At 48.9% G+C, this 24,165-nt stretch overlaps 1 protein-coding gene and 1 pseudogene across 4 annotated transcripts in view; one reads left to right on the top strand and one right to left on the bottom strand.

Moving 5' to 3' along the window:
- Positions 1 to 24,165, bottom strand: part of LOC126190763 (hemicentin-1-like) — a 1,169,490-nt gene that overhangs the window by 611,745 nt on the left and 533,580 nt on the right. The window lies entirely within an intron of this gene.
- Positions 2,417 to 2,534, top strand: LOC126089676 (5S ribosomal RNA; annotated as a pseudogene).

Genomic DNA, 24,165 nt, shown 5'->3' with positions numbered 1-24,165 from the left:
TGCACGCCAAGACCGTAGGATCCTACGCAGTGCCGTAGGGGACCGCACCGCCACTTCCCAGCAAATTAGGGACACTGTTGCTCCTGTGGTATCGGCGAGGACCATTCGCAACCGTCTCCATGAAGCTGGGCTACGGTCCCGCACACCGTTAGGCCGTCTTCCGCTCACGCCCCAACATCGTGCAGCCCGCCTCCAGTGGTGTCGCGACAGGCGTGAATGGAGGGACGAATGGAGACGCGTCGTCTTCAGCGATGAGATTCGCTTCTGCCTTGGTGCCAATGATGGTCGTATGCGTGTTTGGCGCCGTGCAGGTGAGTGCCACAATCAGGACTGCATACGACCGAGGCACACAGGGCCAACACCCGGCATCATGGTGTGGGGAGCGATCTCCTACACTGGCCGTACACCACTGGTGATCGTCGAGGGGACACTGAATAGTGCACGGTACATCCAAACCGTCATCGAACCCATCGTTCTACCATTCCTAGACTGGTAAGGGAACTTGCTGTTCCAACAGGACAATGCACGTCCGCATGTATCCCGTGCCACCCAACGTGCTCTAGAAGGTGTAAGTCAACTACCCTGGCCAGCAAGATCTCCGGATCTGTCCCCCATTGAGCATGTTTGGGACTGGATGAAGCGTTGTCTCACGCGGTCTGCACGTCCAGCACGAACGCTGGTCTAACTGAGGCGCCAGGTGGAAATGGCATGGCAAGCCGTTCCACAGGACTACATCCAGCATCTCTAAGATCGTCTCCATGGGAGAATAGCAGCCTGCATTGCTGCGAAAGGTGGATATACACTGTACTAGTGCCGACATTGTGCATGCTCTGTTGCCTGTGTCTATGTGCCTGTGGTTCTGTCAGTGTGATCATGTGATGTATCTGACCCCAGGAATGTGTCAATAAAGTTTCCCCTTCCTGGGACAATGAATTCACGGTGTTCTTATTTCAATTTCCAGGAGTGTATATTGCAAGTAAGTACCACGAAGATAAGATACGGGATGTTAGGGCTCATGCAGAGGTATATAGATAGTCGTTTTTCCCTCGCTCTATTCGCGAGTGGAACAGAAAGGGTCAAATGGTTCAAATGGCTCTGAGCACTATGGGACTTAACATCTGAGATCATCAGTCACCTAGAACTTAGAGAACTTTTTAAACCTAACTAACGTAAGGACATCACACACATCCATGCCCGAGGCAGGATTCGAACCTGCGGTCGTAGCGGTCGCGCAGTTCCAGACTGAAGCGCCTAGAACCGCTCGACCACTCCGGCCGGCGAACAGAAAGGAAATGACCAATAGTGATACAGGGTACCCTACGTCACGCACAGTACGGTTGCTTGCAGAGTATCTATGTAGATGTAGGTTGAACTACCTTACAGCTTACATGAACTTCCGAGATGTGGGCACTTTTTATCGCACATGTCGACACCTAACTGTTTGACGCGTCGCCGGACGCTCGAGTGACGTCAGAGGGCGCCGCGCTTTTGCATCATTACAGAGGAAATCTGTAGGCAGCTTTGAGCTAAAATGAGATTTTCACTCCGCAGCGGAGTGCGCGGTGATATGAAACTTCCTGGCAGATTAAAACAGTGTGCCGGACCGAGACTCGAACTGGGGACCTTTGCCTTTCGCGGGCAAGTGTCTACCTTTTTTTTAACTCATTTTTTTCGATTTCGTTCGTTTCATCTGCTCGGTGAGGACGTCGCAAGACACCCGTTTCCGTTCGTCGTAGCCGGCCGGAGTAGCCGTGCGGATCTAGGCGCTACCGTCTGGAGCCGAGCGACTGCTACGGTCGCAGGTTCGAATCTTGCCTCGGGCATGGATGTGTGTGATGTCCTTAGGTTAGTTAGGTTTAAGTAGTTCTAAGTTCTAGGGGAGTGATGACCTCAGAAGTTAAGTCGCATAGTGCTCAGAGCCATTTCAGTTCGTCGTTGATTCATTAACTCTGTTTTTTTATTACAGAGGACAGCTAACCCGCTGACCGAACACGCTGAGTTACCGTGCCGGCAAGAGCTACCCAAGCACAACTTACGCCCCGTCCTCACAGCTGTACTTCCGCCAGTATCTCGTCTCCCACTTTCCAAACTTCACAGAAGACCTCCTGCGAATCTTGCAGTTCTGCAAGGTTCGCAGGAGAGCTTCTGTGAAGTTTGGGAAGTAGGAGACTAGGTACAGGCGGAAGTACAGCTGTGAGGGCAAGGCGTTAGTCGTGCTTCGGTAGCTCGTATGGTAGAGCACTTGCCCGCGAAAGGCAAAGGTCCCGAGTTCGAGTCTCGGTCCGGCAAACAGTTTTAATCTACCAGGAAGTTTCAGTTTTGAGTTAAGTTTAAAACTTACGTGTCGCAATGGGAGGCAGTACACGGTTCCGAAAAGTGATCCTTTAATTCCGTTTCGCATTATAGTGCCTCATAAGGCAAAGGCCTTGCCGCAGTGGATACACCGGTTCCCGTGAGATCACCGAAGTTAAGCGCTGTCGGGCGTGGTCGGCACTTGGATGGGTGACCATCCGGGCCGCCATGCGCTGTTGCCATTTTTCTGGGTGCACTCCGCATCGTGATGCCAATTGAGGAGCTACTCGACCGAATAGTAGCGGCTTCGGTCAAGAATACCATCATTACGACCGGGAGAGCGGTGTGCTGACCCCACGCCACTCCTATCCGCATCCTCCCTCTGAGGATGACACGGCGGTCGGACGGTCCCGATGGGCCACTTGTGGCCTGTAGACGGAGCGTTTTATTTTAATTTTTTTTTTATTGTAGTGTCTCATGTAGTGAACGTCGCGGTGGTCGTCTTGTACAGCCCTACACAGATAGCGTGTGTGTGTGTGTGTGTGTGTGTGTGTGTGTGTGTGTGTGTGATTGTGTGCGAGTGTGCTTGTTTGTGGCTGGAGCACTGCCTTGCCGAGGATAGTTTGCCGGGCTTTGGCTGGCACTAACAGGCCGCCCGCGGCCAAGCGGTGGTCGCAGCCACGCTCAGCGGGCAATTACGGCCGCTCCAGGCAGCGGCAGCGGGAATCGATGCGGCGGCCCGGCGCGGCAAGCGTCCGCAGGCTGTCTTCGATCCCGCGGCCCGCAGGCCAGTGCTCTGTGCGCGCGCGGATTACGACGCCCGAGCGGCGAGCGGCGAGCGGCGCCGCCGGCTGGGGTGTGGGCACCGGGACGTGCAGCATCCGCTCGCTACAAGCGCCCGGACTCCGCTGCCGCATCGGTCGAGAGCTGAGCTCCATCACGTCCCTCCACTCTACGGTACCACCGGTACTCGCTCACAGCGTAAACATTTCGAAGAATATCCAAAACATAACTACGAGGTAAGCTACCATTTGCAAAAAAATGGGAGACGTGTGGAACTGTATCCATGAAAACTTTATAATGTCAGCTCCCGTTTGTTACAAACTTTATAGCTGTGTATTGCACACCCCTCAGCAATAAATTTCTGTAATATTATTACTTGTGAAAATGTTGTAAAATAAGTTGATTGATAGGGTTAGGAATGAGGAGGTTCTTTGCAGGATCCGAGAGAAAAGGAATATGTGGAAAACACTGACGACATGAAGGGACAGGATGACAGCGTATCTCACAAGATGCGACATGGTCGCGAATAAAACTGTGACACGAATATAGAGTAAAACTCCTTTACTTTACGTCCGCTGACAAGATGACTCTTGCATATGCTGTTATTTGTATATATTTGACAATGTTGGTGCTGATTTTGTGTTTAACATTTGACTATGTCTCCAGTACATTAGGAGGTGTTTTTATAAAACAGATCTGAAAATGGTGGTTATAGTCCGAAACCGGTAGTCTGATGAAAAAAATTTGTGGCCATATACGTAAAGTAAAGGAGATGAGCCACCTCATCTGACATTGGGGAATGACTTTCATGCCACTAGAAGGAGCTGTAGAGGGCAAAAACTGTAGAGGAAGACTGAGATTGGAACACATCCAGAAGAGCATTCACACAAGGTTGGCGCCGGTTGGCCGGTGGCGACACCTACAACGTGCTGACATGAGGAAAGTTTCCAACCGATTTCTCGTACACAAACAGCAGTTGACTGGCATTGCCTGGTGAAACGTTGTTATGATCTTCGTGTAAGAAGGAGAAATGCGTACCATCACGTTTCCGACTTTCATAAAGGTCGGATTGTAGCCTATCGTGATTGCGGTTTATCGTATCGCGACACTGCTGCTCGCATTGGTCGAAATCCAACGACTGTTAGCAGAATATGGTATCACTAGCTTCATGAGGGTAATACGGAACGCCGTGCTGGATCCCAACGGTCTCGTTTCACTAGCAGTTGAGATGACAGTCATCTCATCCGCATGGCTATAAAGGATCGTGCAGCCGCGTCTCGATCCCTGAGTCAACAGTTTGGGAAGTTTCCAAGACAACAACCATCTGCACGAACAGTTCGACGACGTTTGCAGCAGCATGAACTATCAGTCGGAGACCATGGCTGCGGTTACTCTCGACGCTGCATCACAGACAGGAGCGCCTGCGATGGTGTACTCACCGACGAACCTGGGTGCACGAATTGCAAAACGACATTTTCTCGAATGAATCCAGGTTCTGTTTACAGCATCATGACGGTCGCATCCGTGTTTGGCGACATCGTGGTTAACGTACATTCGAAACGTGTATTCGTCATCGCCATACTGGAGTATCACCCGGCGTGCCATTGGTTACACGTCTCGGTCACCTCTTCTTCGCATGGACGGCACTTGGAACAGTGGACGTTACATTACAGATGTGTTACGACCCGTGACTCTACCCTTCATTCGATCCCTGCGAAACCCTACATTTCAGCAGGATAATGCACGACTACATGTTGCAGGTCATGTACGGGCCTTTCCGGATACAGAAAATGTTCGACTGCTGCCCTGGCCAGCACATTCTCCAGATCTCTCACCAACTGAAAACGTCTGGTCAATGGTGCCCGAGCAACTGGCTCGTCACAATACGCCAGTCACTGCTCTTGATGAACTGTGGTATCGTGTTGAAGCTGCATGGGCAGCTGTACTTGTACACGCCATCACAGCTCTGTTTGACTCAATGCCCAGGCGTATCAAGGCCGTTATTACGGCCAGAGGTGGTTGTTCTGGGTACTGATTTCTCAGGATCTATGCACCCAAATTGCGTGAAAATGTAATCACATATCAGTTCTAGTATAATATATTTGTCCAATGAATACCCGTTTATCATATGCATTTCTCCTTGGTGTAGCAATTTTAATGTCCAGTAGTGTATATTGTCCGTAAATAAATCACCTGAAACGTGACATCTTGGGTTCTCGGGTGTTCTGCCGGATATCAGCGTCGTACTTGCACGATATTTCGGTCACGTAGCTCGTGACCTTCATCAGGTGCGACCTGAGACAGTCTCAGGTCGCACCTGATGAAGGTCACGAGCTACGTGACCGAAATATCGTGCAAGGACGACGCTGATATCCGACAGAACACCCGACAACCCAAGATGTCATTAGATCGCCGGGAAAGCCTGAAGAGTTACACCTGAAACATATTTATACCGTATATTTCATTGTTACCTATAGCTGTCGATTGCTGTCGATGCAGATGCTGTTTGTAGATAAATAATCTGAACTATAATTGTATCGTAGATTTACATTTTAAGAAATGACACTGTACGTTTTCAAAATACAATTTATCGTAAATTTGTAATTTTCAAAATGGTAGATAGTGTTCAAAAGTAATTTTCATGAGATTCGAGTAATGAAAGTATTTGCATTGTGACGCATGTAGTTCGAGATTTACGGAGGTACATATCGATTGTAGAGTACAGCAATATTAATAACTGTTTACAGACTTATATGTGCAAAAATATCGTGGTAGCTCAGTCCCCATTGTAATGTTAATTGAACGAGAGAGCTAGGAGATCAGCACAACATGATGTATGTTTTATATCTGTGGTATCAAACACAGATATCATGACGTTCTTTGCTACATTTAATTTCAAAACAGCGCAACATCTCTATGTGATCTGCAAGCTTGTGAAGGTCCTGAACTTGTTTCAGTATGTTACAAGGTACATTCTAATGCTTCAGTAATGTCTACACTGTTGAAATAAGATCATATATGTATTAGCCATCTTCACGTGTGATGCTTGTTTATTAAACTTTCAATCCGATGATGATAGCACAGCTCTGTCGGAACCGGTAATCAATAAAAATATTTGCAAGCGTACGTGATATTTCAGAACAACGTAACAATTTCAGATTGCCCCCAAAGCAGTTTATACAATGCCGAACATAAATAAAATTTCTATAAGCGGGGAAAGAGTTTGAGCTCACCCTGTACTATCTGGTATAGGTAGCAAACGTTCAGTTGCAGTCGGCACACAGTGACATGTTTAACAGATGCAACAAATGGTAGTTACGAATAGTCGCTAACGACCAAGGTCACGTGTGAACATGCAAATTGCCAAAAGTGCGGAGGGCAGGGGAAAAAAGAATTTTTCTGCTCTTCAAAAGGCAAAGTGATACACATAGCTATATGTACAAAAAAGTGGATCGGAATATTTTTCGATCGTGTGACTGTATCACATGTACCTGTTTTTATTTTCTCTTTTTCTTTCCTAGGCATCTTTTTTTACTTTGCTGGAACGACCAACTATAAGCTATCATTTGCAAAAAACCACACACATTTGAAACTGTATCCATAAAAATCTTGCTCCTTGGTTCATCCGGTTGGTCAGCTGCTCAAGAGTAGTACACCCATTCACCAGTACACATCTCCAGTACCGTCGTTCACACCTGTCATATATGGCCCGTGGTGCTCCACAGTTGCTTAAGCTCCGGCTTAGGCAGCACTTGAACCAAGGCGGTACGCAAACTTAGCCGTTTCGTAAATGCTTCCCCCTCGTGGCCAGAAAGCCACTGATAATACCCTACTGGACATTCGACAAATCACTCCGTTTCCGCTTTACAACAACTACTGCACCGTTTTCCCCATCCCCCGTCACGATTTACACACTCTCCACTGCTGGCGCTGCCACCTATTATCTGAATGGGTACTGCACGTTGACGTCGAACATAAGCGGTGGCCACATTAATGTGACTGGACCATGAACAATTAACACATCACACTGTTTTCCATCACTTCGATCACTTGACAATCACTGCTCTGATATTCGGCTCTACTTTCGGTAAACGGCAAAATTCTTTGAAATCTACAGTGACTCACACTAACGATGCTGGTCATCGCTTTCACAAATGTTCACCTTGGCGTTAGGCAACGCGGCTAGATACTTATCTCGTGACGTGATACACGATTTATGATATCTTACCTCATGAAACGTAGCTACACACAGTTTACATTGAGGGTAGCAGTATGCACACATACAGATGGCGGTAGTATCGTGCACGCAACTTATAAAAGGGCAATACATTGGCGGAGATATCATTTGTACTCAGGTGGTTCACATGAAAACGTTTTCGAAATGATTACGGCCGCACGATGGGAATTAACAGAGTCTGATGCGGAATGGTAGTTAGAGCTACTTGCATGGGACAGTCCAATTCGGAAATCCTTAGGAAATTCAATAGCCTGCGACCCACAGTTCAAGAATGTGCCGAGAATACCATATTTCAGGCATTACCTCTCACGCAATGGCCGACGGTCTTAACAGCTGAGAGCAGCGGTGTTCGTGTGAAGCTGTGGGCCTCTCATAAGGCCGTGTGCTAAGGTAACAACACATCGTCGTCCCCGGCCAGCCTGTCTCCCTCGGCGCTGGCCGCAGGAAAACGAAATTTAACTGCTATACTGTACGCCCGAATAAATGAACTACTGTTTTTCATTGCTTTTATGAGATTACGACAGTCGTCCTAATAGCTCTGTGTACCCGCTGCCCCGCCATCCAGTCTCCCTCATCATTGCTACCTTCAACGGAATAAGTAACCATTCCAACCATCCTAATCCCACTGTAGAAAGTAGACCCGCCAAATGACTCTCCCAGTCGACTCTGCTGGTCGGACCGTGCGTCCCCCATAAGCACCCAGCGGGCAGAATGACAGCAAGAAACGCTATACTTCAACCCAGGTAGAAGTATGGGAATAGTTATTATGGTCGATATAATAATAGTAAGATAGCCACAAGTAGTTTTTGATCACTCTTTTTAATGACGGATTTGGATGATATCATCAGAATCGGAAAAGCTATTTTTTTACAAAACCAATTATGAGTTGCGAAAACATTTTACCAATATGGTATAGTAGGATATTATACATACCAATTAATTGAACAGTTATCACACAATGTACTGTGTCAACTTAAATGTGCCATATTTAACAGGAAATGAACGTCTGTGGCTGGACAGCCACGCAACAAAACTAAAGTGGCTGCAAGGTGGCAGCATATCACACACAAGTGAAGACAACGAATGAAAAAAAAACAAAAAAACAAAAAAACAGCAAACGGAAAGGTATTAATCATAAGAATAACGGTAAAAAAAGGTCATGTACATATAGTTTTACACCTTGTAGCGAAAATTACAGTTATCCTAATAAAAAGTCATAAAGCGCTTGGGTAGGGGTAGGACCAATCACAAACCTTTATTTAGCTTCTCGGACTAGATCTTGCGAAGGCACCAGGCGTAATGACAGCAATCTCATACACACCTATTGTTATACAACTTTAAAGTGACACCAAATATTAATGTATGTGCACGAAAATATAACGTATATAAAAAGATAAGCAAACATTCAGGTTTCGTATTCCTTTCATAATACAACTGTATGTAGACCACAGCAGGAATGTAAGCAGTTTTATCAGGCCAGAAGGAGTTCAATGGTCAATCAGTTGAAGATTAATTTCAGCAAGGAATACCTTGCCAATCATATAACACTTAAGTATACTAAAATAAACAGTTTTTCTATGATACGCATACAGTTGTCTAATGATAGGGGTGCGCAACCGGAAAGTTTGTTTATCTTTCTGTATACATTATGGTATTTCGGTGTAAACGCATAATTGTTTGGTGTCATTTTACGACTGTATAACAATATGTATATACAGTATTCCTGTCATTATGCTTCGTTCATTAAGTTGACTCAGAACATGTATGGTGTCTGTTCCCCTAATTGGTATGATTAATTTTGGCTATACATTTGTACATCGTGTTCGGAACTTGGAATGGCTTTTGTAAAAATCTCTTTTCAGAACCTAATGATAATATTTTCGTATTGCTTCACTAAAACGAGCGGTCACAGAAACACCTGAAGCTATTTTACTATTACCATATCGTCCATATTAGCTATTCCCATACTCCTGTCCATTATTAAAATGGGGGCACACCTCATTCGCGATTTAATCGCAAATCGATACTTCATCCCATGTGGCAGGTGAGGGAAGACAGAGAGGCGAAGGTGTCACCCTTCGTACGCCAGACCAGATCTATGACCAGCCGGATGCAGTATTGCCGCTTAACGCCTGCTCAGCCGGCGACCCAAACAACACTTCAGTACGACGTGCAGCCCCTGTACCCAGTGGGATCAAATATACACTCCTGGAAATGGAAAAAAGAACACATTGACACCGGTGTGTCAGACCCACCATACTTGCTCCGGACACTGCGAGAGGGCTGTACAAGCAATGATCACACGCACGGCACAGCGGACACACCAGGAACCGCGGTGTTGGCCGTCGAATGGCGCTAGCTGCGCAGCATTTGTGCACCGCCGCCGTCAGTGTCAGCCAGTTTGCCGTGGCATACGGAGCTCCATCGCAGTCTTTAACACTGGTAGCATGACGCGACAGCGTGGACGTAAACCGTATGTGCAGTTGACGGACTTTGAGCGAGGGCGTATAGTGGGCATGCGGGAGGCCGGGTGGACGTACCGCCGAATTGCACAACACGTGGGGCGTGAGGTCTCCACAGTACATCGATGTTGTCGCCAGTGGTCGGCGGAAGGTGCACGTGCCCGTCGACCTGGGACCGGACCGCAGCGACGCACGGATGCACGCCAAGACCGTAGGATCCTACGCAGTGCCGTAGGGGACCGCACCGCCACTTCCCAGCAAATTAGGGACACTGTTGCTCCTGGGGTATCGGCGAGGACCATTCGCAACCGTCTCCATGAAGCTGGGCTACGGTCCCGCACACCGTTAAGCCGTCTTCCGCTCACGCCCCAACATCGTGCAGCTCGCCTCCAGTGGTGTCGCGACAGGCGTGAATGGAGGGACGAATGGAGACGTGTCGTCTTCAGCGATGAGGGTCGCTTCTGCCTTGGTGCCAGTGATGGTCGTATGCGTGTTTGGCGCCGTGCAGGTGAGCGCCACAATCAGGACTGCATACGATCGAGGCACACAGGGCCAACACCCGGCATCATGGTGTGGGGAGCGATCTCCTACACTGGCCGTACACCACTGGTGATCGTCGAGGGGACACTGAATAGTGCACGGTACATCCAAACCGTCATCGAACCCATCGTTCTACCATTCCTAGACCGGCAAGGGAACTTGCTGTTCCAACAGGACAATGCACGTCCGCATGTATCCCGTGCCACCCAACGTGCTCTAGAAGGTGTAAGTCAACTACCCTGGCCAGCAAGATCTCCGTATCTGTCCCCCATTGAGCATGTTTGGGACTGGATGAAGCGTCGTCTCACGCGGTCTGCACGTCCAGCACGAACGCTGGTCCAACTGAGGCGCCAGGTGGAAATGGCATGGCAAGCCGTTCCACAGGACTACATCCAGCATCTCTACGATCGTCTCCATGGGAGAATAGCAGCCTGCATTGCTGCGAAAGGTGGATATACACTGTACTAGTGCCGACATTGTGCATGCTCTGTTGCCTGTGTCTATGTGCCTGTGGTTCTGTCAGTGTGATCATGTGATGTATCTGACCCCAGGAATGTGTCAATAAAGTTTCCCCTTCCTGGGACAATGAATTCACGGTGTTCTTATTTCAATTTCCAGGAGTGTACTTCAACATGTACTTGTCCTGCTCTTTCTTCACAAAAGCTCAGTGATGGCTAAGGAGATATCGATAATTATCTGTAGCTCACGAACAGTAAGGCGGAAGAAAATAAAACTGGTTCAGCTTGAGCAGAAATTGCCGGTATGGGAAACGGCAATTGTTGGGATTAAGTTCCTCGAGACAGGCACAAGTCGCAGTCATTATGTTTCATTGACTGGTTTCAAACTTTAATTTAACAAGAGCATCATTAGAAACTCAGTAATTTACGTTGTGCAATATACAAAGATTGACTGCTTCGAATCTTACGTTGACATTAAAAAACGTATTCCGTTCACAAAATAGTAACTTACGTTTGAAATATCGTAGTTGGCTGATTACACTGCCGGTGTCGGAAGTTAAGTTGGTTGTATTCAATGGTTTTTATTAACCACACGAAAACCAATGTATTTGAATTGCTACATTACCGTCGAACTATGGTAAATTATTGCCATTTGTTATGAATTTTAAATTGCTACAGGAAACAGAAATGTAAGAAATAAAAATGCCACATTATCTTTCGATATACATTAGCGTAGAAATTACGAACAATGGTACACAACCAGGTTACCATATTCTAAATGGAATATGTTCTTTATTGTCAACGTAAGATTCCACATTGTGACACTTTAAATATTATACAGTGTATATTTCAGAGCTTCTAATGAAGTCATGTTAAATTAAAAAGCGAAAACGGTCAATTAAAAGCAGTGAGTGAGAGTTGTGGGTGTCACGAAACAATTAAAATTTAAAACTGATTCATACAGAAAATGATGTGATTATAAAAGTTTCATGGAAATTGCTTCGAATTTCTTGTTTCCTCTAACGGTGTGCCAAAGTACTGTAGCGCGAGCATTTCAGTGTGTACTATGACTCGAGGCATGTACGTGCAAATACAGGGTGTTTCGGAAGAGATGGTCAATAACTCACACGTGGAAAGCACAGGCCAAAAGCAGCTAAGAAACTCCAATAAACATGAGCTCGCAAATCAACCGTTGCCGAGGTATCGCATTAATTCGAGTTTTGAACCAACAGTAAACGCCGCTGGATACCGCGGTATTTACGTTGGTATTTCAAAGTTTGGGATCGACTGTCTGTTTCTTTACGTATGCGCAAAACCCTTTCCCCCTCCACTCACTGTGCCGTACCGGCGTCACAATCAGTTACGAACGTGAAGGTAGCATGGATAGAAGTACATCACTGAAGAGTACGTTGACATGCACGTCACGTACGGCAAAGCGATTTGCAATGCCCTTGAGGTTGCATTGCACGATTGTATGAAGAAGCTTTTCTTCTCTGCAAACAACCCGACAGCCGTACATTTATCCGGTTACATCAGACCCTTAGAAAAATCTGGAGTTTCGCACACCATGTACGAGAACGTCGAACAAAATCCATAACACCCGATGTTGAGGAAAGAGTGCTACACATTAAACACGAAAGTCCGAGTACTTCAACGAGGTGGATTCGTATCCACATCGTATCCTAAGTCACAGCAGTGTTTGGCGGATTTTACATCGACATGTACTCTATTCATATTATCTCCAGCGAGTGCAAGCCCTCAACAAAGCAGGCTTGCCTCATAGAGAGAATTTCTCCCAATGAGTGAAACAACGGTGTACGCCGAATCGCATCTTTCTTAGCAGTATTCTGTTCACGGATTAGGCTTGATTTACCCGGGACGGTATTTTTTACGACCATAATTGTCACATTTGGGCCGATGTGAGTCCTAATGCAACACACGTATCATGACATTAGCAGCGATGTTTGTTGAACGTCTGGACAGGACTGCTCGAAGACCACGAAACTGGATCACACTTCCTGCTGCAGATACTAACCGGACAGCAGTACATGCGGTTTTTGCGGTCTCTACTTGCAGATGTACATGATGATGTCCCACTGAACCAACGCCTGAACATGTTGTTCACGCATGACGGTGCTCCAGCACATTTTCATTTACGAGTGCGCCATACTCGGACGTATGGTCAACATTGGATAGGTAGGTGCCACGGCCTCCAAGGGCCGGCCGCGGTGGTCTAGCGGTTCAGGCGCTCAGTCCGGAACCGCGCGACTACTACGGTCGCAGGTTCGAATCCTGCCTCGGGCATGGATGTGTGTGATGTCCTTAGGTTAGTTAGGTTTAAGTAGTTCTAAGTTCTAGGGGACTGATGGCCACAGATGTTAAGTCCCATAGTGCTCAGAGCCATTTGAACCATTTTTGAGCCTCCAAGGTCTCCGGATTTAAGTCCCATGGATTTCTATGTGTGGGGTCATGTCAAAAGCCTGGTCTACGCTGCCGAGGTCAACTCTCTTGAGGAATAACGCTTGCAGATTGAAGCAGCCTTCCAGCATTTACAGAATTCTCCAGGACTGCCTAAGAGGATTGGCAACTCATTTCAGAGGCGAGTTAAAAAAAACGGTTCTAATGGCTCTGATCACTATGCGACTTAACTTCTGAGGTCATCAGTCGCCTAGAACTTAGAAGTAATTAAACCTAACTAACCTATGGACATCACACACATCCATGCCCGAGGCAGGATTCGAACCTGCGACCGCAGCGGTCGCTCGGCTCCAGCTGTAGCACCTAGAACCGCACGGCCACTGCGAGCGGCAGAGGCGTGTTAAATGTTGCATTCAGACGCATGGACAACATATCGAACACGTACTTTCAACGTTTAGAGCTGCCATGTGTTCCTAGACACTGATAAACCGCAACAGAAAATGTATTGTATCTAGACAACAGTTGATTTTTGTATCCATGGTTATTGGAGGTTCTCAGCTACTCTTTTAGTCTGTAATTTGCGTGTGAGAATTATTAACCATCACTTCTGGAACACACTTTAGACAAAACATTAGTTACGTAACTTTATTTGTTCGAGGTGACAACCGAAAATGTGATTATGTACATCGATATCGTTAAATGGAATATCGCACATGATTAATTTCGGACCGCTCTGCCGAATGGGGACATAAAAATTCAATGCGAAAATTGTGTAGAAGTTTGCATTTCACAGTAACATTGAGCGCCAGCTAAACAGCTGACACTTTGGTACCAACTACACGAGTTGAAAAACTCCATTCTATTGCCCTAATAGCTTTGCCTCTTTCACAACAAATTCGTCCAGAATTACTAAACAGACAAAAACAATGCGAATCAATTTAATTCGACAGCTTACAGAAGAATGAACGAAGTGCAACGTATTTTTTTTTTCAAAAAAGGAAATCTGTTGTTACCTGGTTGAAACCCGCGTGCATTATAGTTGTCTAGCAAGGTGCGAGCACGTCAGTTGTCTGTTGACAATAGTCTTCCACTGGTGCGGCAGCAAGCTGCGCAGTCAATGGATTCGCTACCGAAGTGGGACAATTACAGCGACAAGTTGAACAACAGCTCTCAGCTAAGGTAACGGCTGAGTAATCTTCATTAGTCCGGAATCGATGAACTGCAAAATTAGACGCAACGCGTCGCTGTTTCCACGGGGCTGGAGGCGAGGCAGCAACAGAGATCAGGACGTAGAAGATGCAGGGGTGACGCAAAGCGGCGAAGTGCCGACGCGAGACAGGCTCATTTACCTGCCCGAAGATCATTTACTGGATAAAAGTGAGCAAGGAGAATATTATGTGATTTGAAATACTAACCATTTTCCTATTTTCTTCTGGACACGGATTGTATAATCTCATTAGTTACGTAAGATGAATCTCCATGCGACATTTCGCCATTTTCATGTGCTATATAAAATAAACAATTTTTTCGCAAAAAATTTTAATAATACAAGTTAGATTGCTAACATCTAATTTGTACATAATTACGTTTTATCGATCACAATATTGTGTCTCGGTGTGTCTTTTGAGATATTTTCTCAGTTACGGTGGTACTTCGGTTTGACAGATCTTTATATATAGTGTTGACTTTTTTATTTGCACTTAAGTTCATTTTGCAGCAGTAAGCTACAGTGACGCATACATGTTTACAATGCGTTTAAAAGTAATAATCACGGAATTTCAGTGCTGATATCTACAAACAAAGATCGATTATTCTACGCTTTCATGTATTCAAGAACAAAGAGAAGGTGCAATGAAAAATTACGTATAATGTACCCAAAGGAACCGTGAGGAATATTTTGGAACATCTCGAAATTTATATGCAGGCAAATAGATTTCCATACAAAATTCTTAATGAACAAGCAGAACTAAAACACAAACAAAATTTGAAACCTTTATTGATTTTCTAAAGGAGAGAGGATATTTTTTAGCACCTCTCGACGCCAAAAAATCAAATGAATTACTGTAACACTCAGTAAAAATTATATCTCTGCCTACATGGAAGCACAAGAAGCTGACCACATCGTAAAGTCCAAAACGTAATACGCGAATGACAGAATAATGCAGGACCACATTTACAGACATCGGCGTACTAGACCAGACACTTATTGGGACCATCCCCCAACACCGGTCACCCCCACCACCCAACACCCCGTGTCTGTTTCCTACTGTCGATCTTTTCAATTTTAATAGATGTAATCGTTGCATTACAAAATTAAGGTTCCTCGTTAAAAAAATGTAATTGATAATGGAATTACTTAAAAGGAACTTCTGCCCGACATACTAAAGTTTTGTACTTCCTTGTGCATTGTTCCCAGACAATTTTCCTTTTATTAATTTCACAACGAAGGGGGAAGGTCGCTATATGTGTCCAAACGTGGTTGCCTTTCTCCATTGACAGTCGTATACAACAATATTTTCTCTCCTATCCTTATCATTCTCTGTGACCACTAAATCTTTAGGCCTCTTGACCAACACCTTGCCTCAGTACATAGCCTGTTTTCCTCCGGCTCCCCTGTTGTCCATGTCTCCGAACTATACAGTCTAACACTCCAAAAGATAGCTTTTACATACTTTTCTCCGTTAAGTAAACTAACGTTTTTCGGTGTTAGTAGCAGCTTCTTCTTCTAACTGCACGACGTTTTAGCTTGTTCTACTGTGCAGTTCGTCTTCCGGGCACCATCTATCACAGGCATTCGCAGACCACAGACACATGCGGTCCTCCTATAATGTGATGCTGGCCCACCCATCACCATTACTCCTCGCAAATATTTTTGTTTTCTTCTCTCCTTTCATTCCCTCCCGAAAGAAAGAGAGCGGTCCCTTGTAGATCTTGGTTCTTTTGTGCCCAGTCTAGCTGGCACTGCGGTAGGGGTGCCCCAATTCGGAATAAAAAGTGGTCTGACGCCACGTTATTTTTGAACTTGCGACCCTTAGTAGTCACGGTGAGGGATTTGCGACCCGCGGCGTTAGGAAGTCTGTACATCCCTGATCCACCGTCTTCTGGTAAACCAGTTCCCACGTAATTAAAGTTGGCGAATTTATTCATATTCTCTTCACGGAGACTAGGACTGTTGATATTTTTAAAAATATCTGGAATCCGATATATCGATATTGGCCTTCTGTACATCGAAAAAAGTAGTGGTATATGGACGAAGAAATACCGATATTACGGCCTATATAAACACTCACTGCACATTGTAAGTATGCTGCCGGTTTTAGAGCTGTAAAGCATCAATTTATGATTAAATATTCAACAAGCGAGCTGCCTACTTATCACCCTCAGAGCAAGAACTGAAAAGAAAACGATGCAAGTTAACGCTTGGCGATAACCACTTTGCTAACAATGGTAACTACATGTAAGTGGAACACTTCCAGTCGACTTCCCCGATTTTTCATTTCTGCAAACGCCACTGAGCTAGCAGTTGTAGTGTGAAAATTTCGGTGGTGAATTTAAACGTTGCAGTTTCTGTCAGTAGCACGGAGCGCTGATTACGTCAGTATTTCCCTTCTCATTTCTAAGCCCATGACGACGATCAATCTTGTCATTTAGATTTTTCTTCATTATTTTGAGCAACTGTTTTTGAAGAATGCCAATGTGAAGACTAGTTGTGTTAGAAATTGTTGCAGAAATAGTGCACTACTTGCGTAAAAAATGGTTTTTCATCGCATCTTGTGTGCTGTTTCTTCTCATCAGGTCCACCAGTACAATCGGACTACTTCTTTGTGCCATCTATACTTACTTCACACAGTAAAAAGACTGGACGTGGCGGAAGGTCAAAAAATATTTAGACTGCTTCACGTAGTGAGAGTGAAATTATGTTCTAGTACAATTTCAAAAGGACGATTTCAAATATTTGCCAAAAATTGAGAAAAAATATAATATGAAATAAAAATATAGGCACTCAAAATTTGCCATTTCGATATCGATATATCGGGAAAAGAAATACCGCTGATATTCAGTGATAGTTTTCGGAAAAATATAGATGTATCAATATTTTATCAACAGCCCTAATACAGACGTAATTTTTCTGTCACGAGTCACTGGCGACTACGTGTCTCTTATACAGAACAGTCGGAAAGTATCACTACGAAATTCTGTCAGCGGATTTCAGGTTCCGCCCGTATATCTCACGCCACGAACTGCGGAGTGAGCTGTACAGACGTAGCAGACAGGGCCTAGGAGAAGAAGCACCTCCATAGCTGCTGCGCCCAGCGGAGACGCCGCAGTGAGCTTGATAAAGGAGCGGAAGCAAGAAGGGGAATGGCAGTCGGCGGCACAAGTCGAGGAGCCCGCCTGCGGGACTGGCCGTCATTGTCTGTCTCCGGCAGAGGCAGGACGGGACGAGGAGTCGGCCGCCACTTGTCGGAAGTTCTTGCACGCGGCTGAGGCTTAGCGCGGAGGAAGGCGCGGTCCCCGCTACCCGGCGACGCGGGACTCCGACGCTTAAGTCTCGCAAACAAATCCCTGCGAGCGCGCCAGACCCCGGCGGAGCCCTCCATTAGGGCGACGGCTGCGAGCGGGCGGGCAGCGCCGGATAAAACCGGCGCCGGCGGCGGGGAGGGCAGAAAGGGCCGTCCTGGAAGGGAAGAAAGGGCCGCCCGCCCTGCCGCGACGTCACGCGAGCGCGACCTGCGGCCGTCGGCCTGCGAACGCCTCACGTCGCTGACTGGCCTGCCTCTCGTTAGCAACTTCTTCCCCGTCCTCTTTCCGTCCGAAGAGTTCCGGGAAACTTCCTGACAAACAGCCGCAGCTACACAGCCTCCGACTGCAAAATGAGGAAATACTGTTTCTGTTCTGGCGGAAAAGTCCCCCGGAAAACTACCAGAAGCGTACCCGTCCACGCTGCTCAGCATCCGGCGCCGAAGGAAGGCCGCAAGTATCACTCGTGCCGTGTGATATTGTCTTTTGTAGGGTTTTTAGCGGCAGCAGGCGGTGTGCGCGAGGTGAGATCGTCCGCCGACTTGGCGATGGCGTGCATCTTTCAGGTCCAGATGGCTTGCAGCGCCGCCATTAAAATCAGCTTGGCATCTGTCATGTTCACGATGATCTTTCAGTCTCTCGTCCTACAGATTTACGGATTCAGAGGTCAGTGCGGCCACAGCAGCCGCCACAGCGTGTCATCACGACATCGCGGGACGACCTTCGCCTCCTTCGCCTCCTCTCGTCCTACCGATGGAGCTGCACCCACCCACACCTCAGCACTCAACGCTTTCTTCATCTGGTTCATGGCAGCAGCAGGTGTGACCAGTGGGGTGGGTACGTTAGCAATATGTTCAAATCTGGATCAGCTTCAGTGGCCTGTACAATTTTCTTATAGTTCAGCGGAAATGACAGAAGCAATTCAGAATCCAGAGCAGGGGGTGCAGTGTCCAATGGCGGCGGCCGTGAAGCAATTCCGCCGGCGATGGCCCATCTCATGGGTGCGAACGAGTGAGGCGAGAAACAGTTGCAATGATTGATCCCTGGTGTATGCGGACCGAAGTTTGGCCGTGCTTGAATGTTCTGACAAAACGTTCCGTATGGAACGGTGTACTAGTGAGATACTGTATGTGATTGAGTTCACAAAATGTTTCAAACTCATGTGACGTGAAGTGAGGTCAGTTGTCTGACATTATTACTTCAAGTAAACCTTGTAGGAAAAAAAATCGATGACGATAGCTGAATGGTGCTACGTGATGTTGTCGAGTTCATTGGAACAGCAAAAGGAAACTTCCTACACAAGTCAATCACAATCAACCGACGAAACTTCCAAAATAGGTCCCGCAAAGTCTGTGTGCACACGTTACCATGGCGATTGCGACTTAGGCTAAGTAGAGAATTTTTATGGTGGAGCGGACTAATTTTCCGCACATGCGTGACACTATGACGTCATCTGTTGTATTTGGGCGTCCATGCCCTGGCAAGTACAGTGTCGACGAACTACCTGTTTCGTACGAAGAATTCCCCAGTGTCCTTGGTGAAGTAACTGTAACACTTCTGTTTGCTAAGCTCTAGGGATCAACACACGTGACTGTAAACTGCCATTTTGAACAAGAATCACACCTTTCTGTATGGAAAGGTTATGGCGACATGCAAAGTTTCGGCGCACTACAAAGTTCTTTATACTACGCATGGAACGAGGCCAAGATGTACGGTTGTATTTGAGCCATACTTGGGGTCTTACCCACTAATGTCCGAACGAGACTGGCAGGAGCGGCGCTTATAATCACATCCGCTAGATGCCGCTACCATCGAGCGCCGGGGGTCGACAACCTAAAATTGGCCCGTAAAATAGAATTGCTACTTTTTTTAAGGCTTGGGTCAGTTTGTAACTTAGGGTAAATGTACCGAAGAGTGCGCAGTCCCAAACAAAGCGCAGCTTGTGTTCCTAACAGTTGACAAAACTGATCAAAAATGTGGTTCAAATGGCTCTGAGCACTATGGGACTTAACACCTGAGGTCGTCAGTCACCTAGACTTAGAACTACTTAAACCTAACTAACCTAAGGACATCACATCTCCGGCGGTACTCCGAAAGGATACCGCCCTTCGATTGTGCATTTCCAGCATTAATCGAAGCGCTAGATTTTCAGGTGCCAGCCAGCCAGCCAGCCAGCCAGCCGAGAAGCAGCGGTCCTGCCGAGCAGCAGCAGCAGCAGCAGCAGCAGCAGCAGCGGTCCCGGCCAGCAGCAGCAGCGGTCAAGCCAGCAGCAGCAGCGGTCCAGCCAGCCAGCCCTCCAGCAGCTGCGGCAGCAGCGACAGCAGCGGCAGCAACAGCAGCAGCGGCCCCGGCCCCGTCCGCGGCAGCAGCAGCAGCAGCTGCGGCGTCCCTGCCAGCCGTCGCCAGCGCCTGCGCCAGCAGCGTGGGACTCTGGTCTTCGTCCGTCTTCGTCTGTCCCTTTTCCTCTCCTTTTCGTCCTGTGCCTTTTTGTTTATCCCTGTCATCATGTCAGCCCCCACCACCACTACTACCACCGCTGCCATTGTGTACACGTCGCCCTCCGCCGCCACCACCACCATTACATAGTGTGCCCAGTCACACCCCCCTCTTTCCATCCCTCCTCTTCTCACTCTCCCTTCGCCCTCATTCTTTGTCGCCCCCTCTCCAGCTTCTTCCCCCCGCTCCGCTCCCTCTGATCCGTTCCCCCCACTCCCCCAGCCTGTCACTGCAGCTCCAGCTAGGGTGGTGGCCTGTCGGGCCACTGCCCATGCCCAACTCTCCCCATCGCCTTCGCCTTCGCCATCACCGCCACCACCGTCGCCATCGCCTTCACCGTCACCATCTCCGCCGCCATCTGCTGCGTCCACGCCGGGACCTGCTCCTTCCTGCCACCTCCCTACAGCTCCCGTCCCTCATGTCACCACCCACCCGTCTGCTGCTGTTAAATGCCCTAGTGGCACCACCACCTGCTCCGCTCCCAAAAAGGCCCCGCCCCGTCCTCCCCCCCCCCAGGATGCCATCGATGTCTCCCCACCTGGCCCTGCTTGCTCCGCCGCCTCCTCCTCCTTCTCCTCCCCCCTCTTTAAACAAATAACTCATCTCCCATCCTGATCCTTCCCTTCTCGAGGCCCGGAACCTCTCCCTCCTCCTCTGCCAACACTTCCCTGGTGCCCCCATCTCCCTCCTCACTCCCAGACGGGATTCCAATCTCATCTCCTCCCCTAGCCCCACCCTCCATACTGACATCCTCTCCCGCCTTCCCATCACCCGTTTTGGCCCCAACACCTCCCTCACACCTGCTTCTTCTCCATCTCCTACTCGCCAACCCCAACCCCCACGTCGCCCGCTGACCCTCACCGCCGTGATCACTCGGCTTAGTCCGACGATCACGGAGGAGGAGGTGTTGGTGGAGCTCAAGGCGCATCCCACGCTGGAGGTGCGGGTGGTCCGCCGCATTTTTAACTCGGCTGGCTCCACCCACCTTATGTGGGTTTCCTCCAAGGACACCTCCTCCATTGACCGTCTCCTGAAGGAGGGTGCCCTTCTCTTCAACCAGCGCTATAAGGTCGACCCCTACTGTTCCCTTCCTCAATCCCTGCACTGCCAGAGATGTCAGCACTATAACGCACACCCAACAGCTGAGTGCCACGAGGCCCCCATCTGGCCGAATTGTAGGCAAGTGCACTTCCTCCGGCAGTGCCCTAACCTTCAATTCCCTCCCTCCTGTAATACCTGCAATCTCCCCCATCCCACCTACTCGCAAAAGTGTAAGGCCCGATCCCCTCCAACCACTCCTGAACTCACCGTCCCTCTCCGTCCTCTGGACGCCCCCACCCCTCCTGGCAATTCCCTTCGTCCCCCCCCCCCCCACCGATGAGGACATCATCAGGTTCCTCACCAGTGTCCCACAAAACGTCCACCCTTTCCAGCGCCCTCACACCCTCCAACAGGTCTCCCTCGCCGCCCGTTCCGTCTTCCACGTAAAAATGTATGCCACCTACTCCCACAACCAGGCCCATTTCACCTTCTCCCATCTCGACACCCTCGTCTAAATCCCTGTCATGGCGTGACAGCACCATATCCTGTTCAACAACATCTGTTCCCTTCCCGCCAACAAGAACCTCTTCATGCACACCCTTGCAACCCACCGTGTGGATGCCTTCCTCCTGAATTAAACCTTCCTCCAACCCCACCACACCATCCACACTTCGCCCTACCTTCTCCACCGCTCTGATAATCCCCTCCCGATTGCGCGTGGCGGAGTTGCCATTGGCCACCACTGACAGATCCCGGTGTGGCTCCAACCTCTCCTTCCCGACCCCACCGAACACCTGGTCCTTAGTCTCTTCTTCCCCGGCCTTACCGTCACCTGCGCCACCATCTATGTCCGCCTTAACACCCCTATTGCTTTCGACTTCCTCTCCCACATTGATCGTACCTTCTCCTCCGACGTGATCGCCGCCGACCTCAACATCCATAGTCGCTCTGCCACCCAGTTACAGCGGTGGCATCGGTTCCTCTCCACCCTCCACGGCGACCTCGTCCCGATTCCCCAGCACACCCGCGCCGAATCCAACTCCACTCCCGATGTCATCCTCTCCTACCCCAACCTCCTTGGCTGCATAGCGGTGGATGTCCTGGACCCCATTGGTAGCGACCATCTCCCTGTCCTCCTCACCATTTCAGATGGTCGTCGCCCCGGCCTGACTCTCTTTATGACCCTTCCCTGAAGTACGTCCATGATTATTCCCGTGCCAACTGGAATGCCTACTGGGATACCCTCTCCACCCAGGTCGAAGGCCACCCCTTCAACTACCACCACCCTGACGATGTTACCCATGCTGCCTCCTTTCTCCAGCAGACCTTGTCTGAAGCCGTGGAGGCAAACGTCCCCACTGTCGCCATCCACCGCCATCCACCCCACCCGACACCTCCACCAGCATCTCCACCAGCACCGACTCCCTCCCGTTACCCAGTGTGGCTTTCGACCGTCCTGCTCTTCTGATGACCTTCTCTTCCACCTCACTCATCTCCTTTCCGAACAGCTAAATTCCTGTCACTCCGCAATCTTCCTCTCCCTGGACCTCGAACGTGCCTATGACCGCATACGGCATTCCGGTCTCCTCTTCAAGCTCCGAACCTTCCCTGAGTGCCACGAGGCCCCCATCTGGCCGAATTGTAGGCAAGTGCACTTCCTCCGGCAGTGCCCTAACCTTCAATTCCCTCCCTCCTCCAGCCCTCCAGACGTTCGTCTGATTGGCTCCTTTCTCTCCCACCGTCCTTCTTACGTCACCATCCATAAAACGGATTCCTACACCTTTTTTCCCTCCACCGGTGTACCCCAAAGCTCCGTCCTCTCCCCCCTTTTGTACCTTTTGTATACGGCGGTCATGCCGCCGCCGTCACCCCCCCCCTCCACCTTCTCCAGTTTGCCGATGACACCGCCTTCCTTGCCCTTGCCCCCACCTTGCAGCATTCCCAACACCTTCTCCAATCCCATCTTGACCAGTTCACTGCTTGGTGCAACCAGTGGTTGCTCAAGGTCAATCCCTCCAAAACCAAGGCGATCATTGTAGGCAAAATCATCCTTCCGCCTCCTTGATTTCTATCTCACCGTCTATAGCCGTCCTATCACCCTCACCCCCACCCTTAAGTACCTTGGCGTCACCCTCGACCGTCGCCTCTCCTTGACCCCCCCATCTCCGGACAATCCAAGCCAAGGCATGCTCCCGACTCCGTCTCCTCAAGCTCCTTTCCGGCCGTATGTGGGGTCTGGACCCCTCCACCATCCTCCACAACTATAAATCCCTCATCTACCCTATCCTCTGTTACGCCCATCCTGCCTGGGTCTCCGCCCCCCCCCCCTACCTTTTACAAATCCCATCAGATCCTTGAACGCCATGCTCTCCGCCTCGCCTATCACATGCGTCTCCCCTCCCCCACGTGGATCCTGTACGACCTCATACCATTCCCCCAACTCCTCCTTTTCCTTGAATGGATACGGATATTGTACACCTCCCAAAAACTCTATCCTCCTCACCCGCTAGTCTCCCCAATCCTCTCCCACCCCCACCCGCTGCCGCGCTTGTATTCCCACGTCCCACCTGGTCTCCATCTCTTCACCCTCCTTACCAAGGTGGCTTCCGCCAGCTCCCCCTCCCTGATGATGCCCTCCTCCCCTCCATATACCCCTCCTACCATCTTTGATCCTCCCTCCCTCTTCCTGTGTTTGTTCCTTTGGGCACCCTCCCTCCCTCCTCCATTTCTCCCCACTCCTCCCCCGGGCTTCCCCTCCCCTGTCCCTCTACTCCTCCTCCCATCTCATCAGCCATTGGCATCTTTGTTCTCACCTCTCCACTCCTTCACCCTTCTTCCCCTCTTGGCAGTTCCCCGGACTCGCACACGCTACGTGGACTTTCGCGCGCCAGAGATCATCGCCATCAGTGTCTCGTGT

This window comes from Schistocerca cancellata, chromosome 6 (genome assembly GCF_023864275.1).
Source record: "Schistocerca cancellata isolate TAMUIC-IGC-003103 chromosome 6, iqSchCanc2.1, whole genome shotgun sequence".
Classification (NCBI taxonomy): Eukaryota; Metazoa; Arthropoda; class Insecta; order Orthoptera; family Acrididae; genus Schistocerca; species Schistocerca cancellata.
This window is presented reverse-complemented; position numbering and strand designations above follow the sequence as displayed.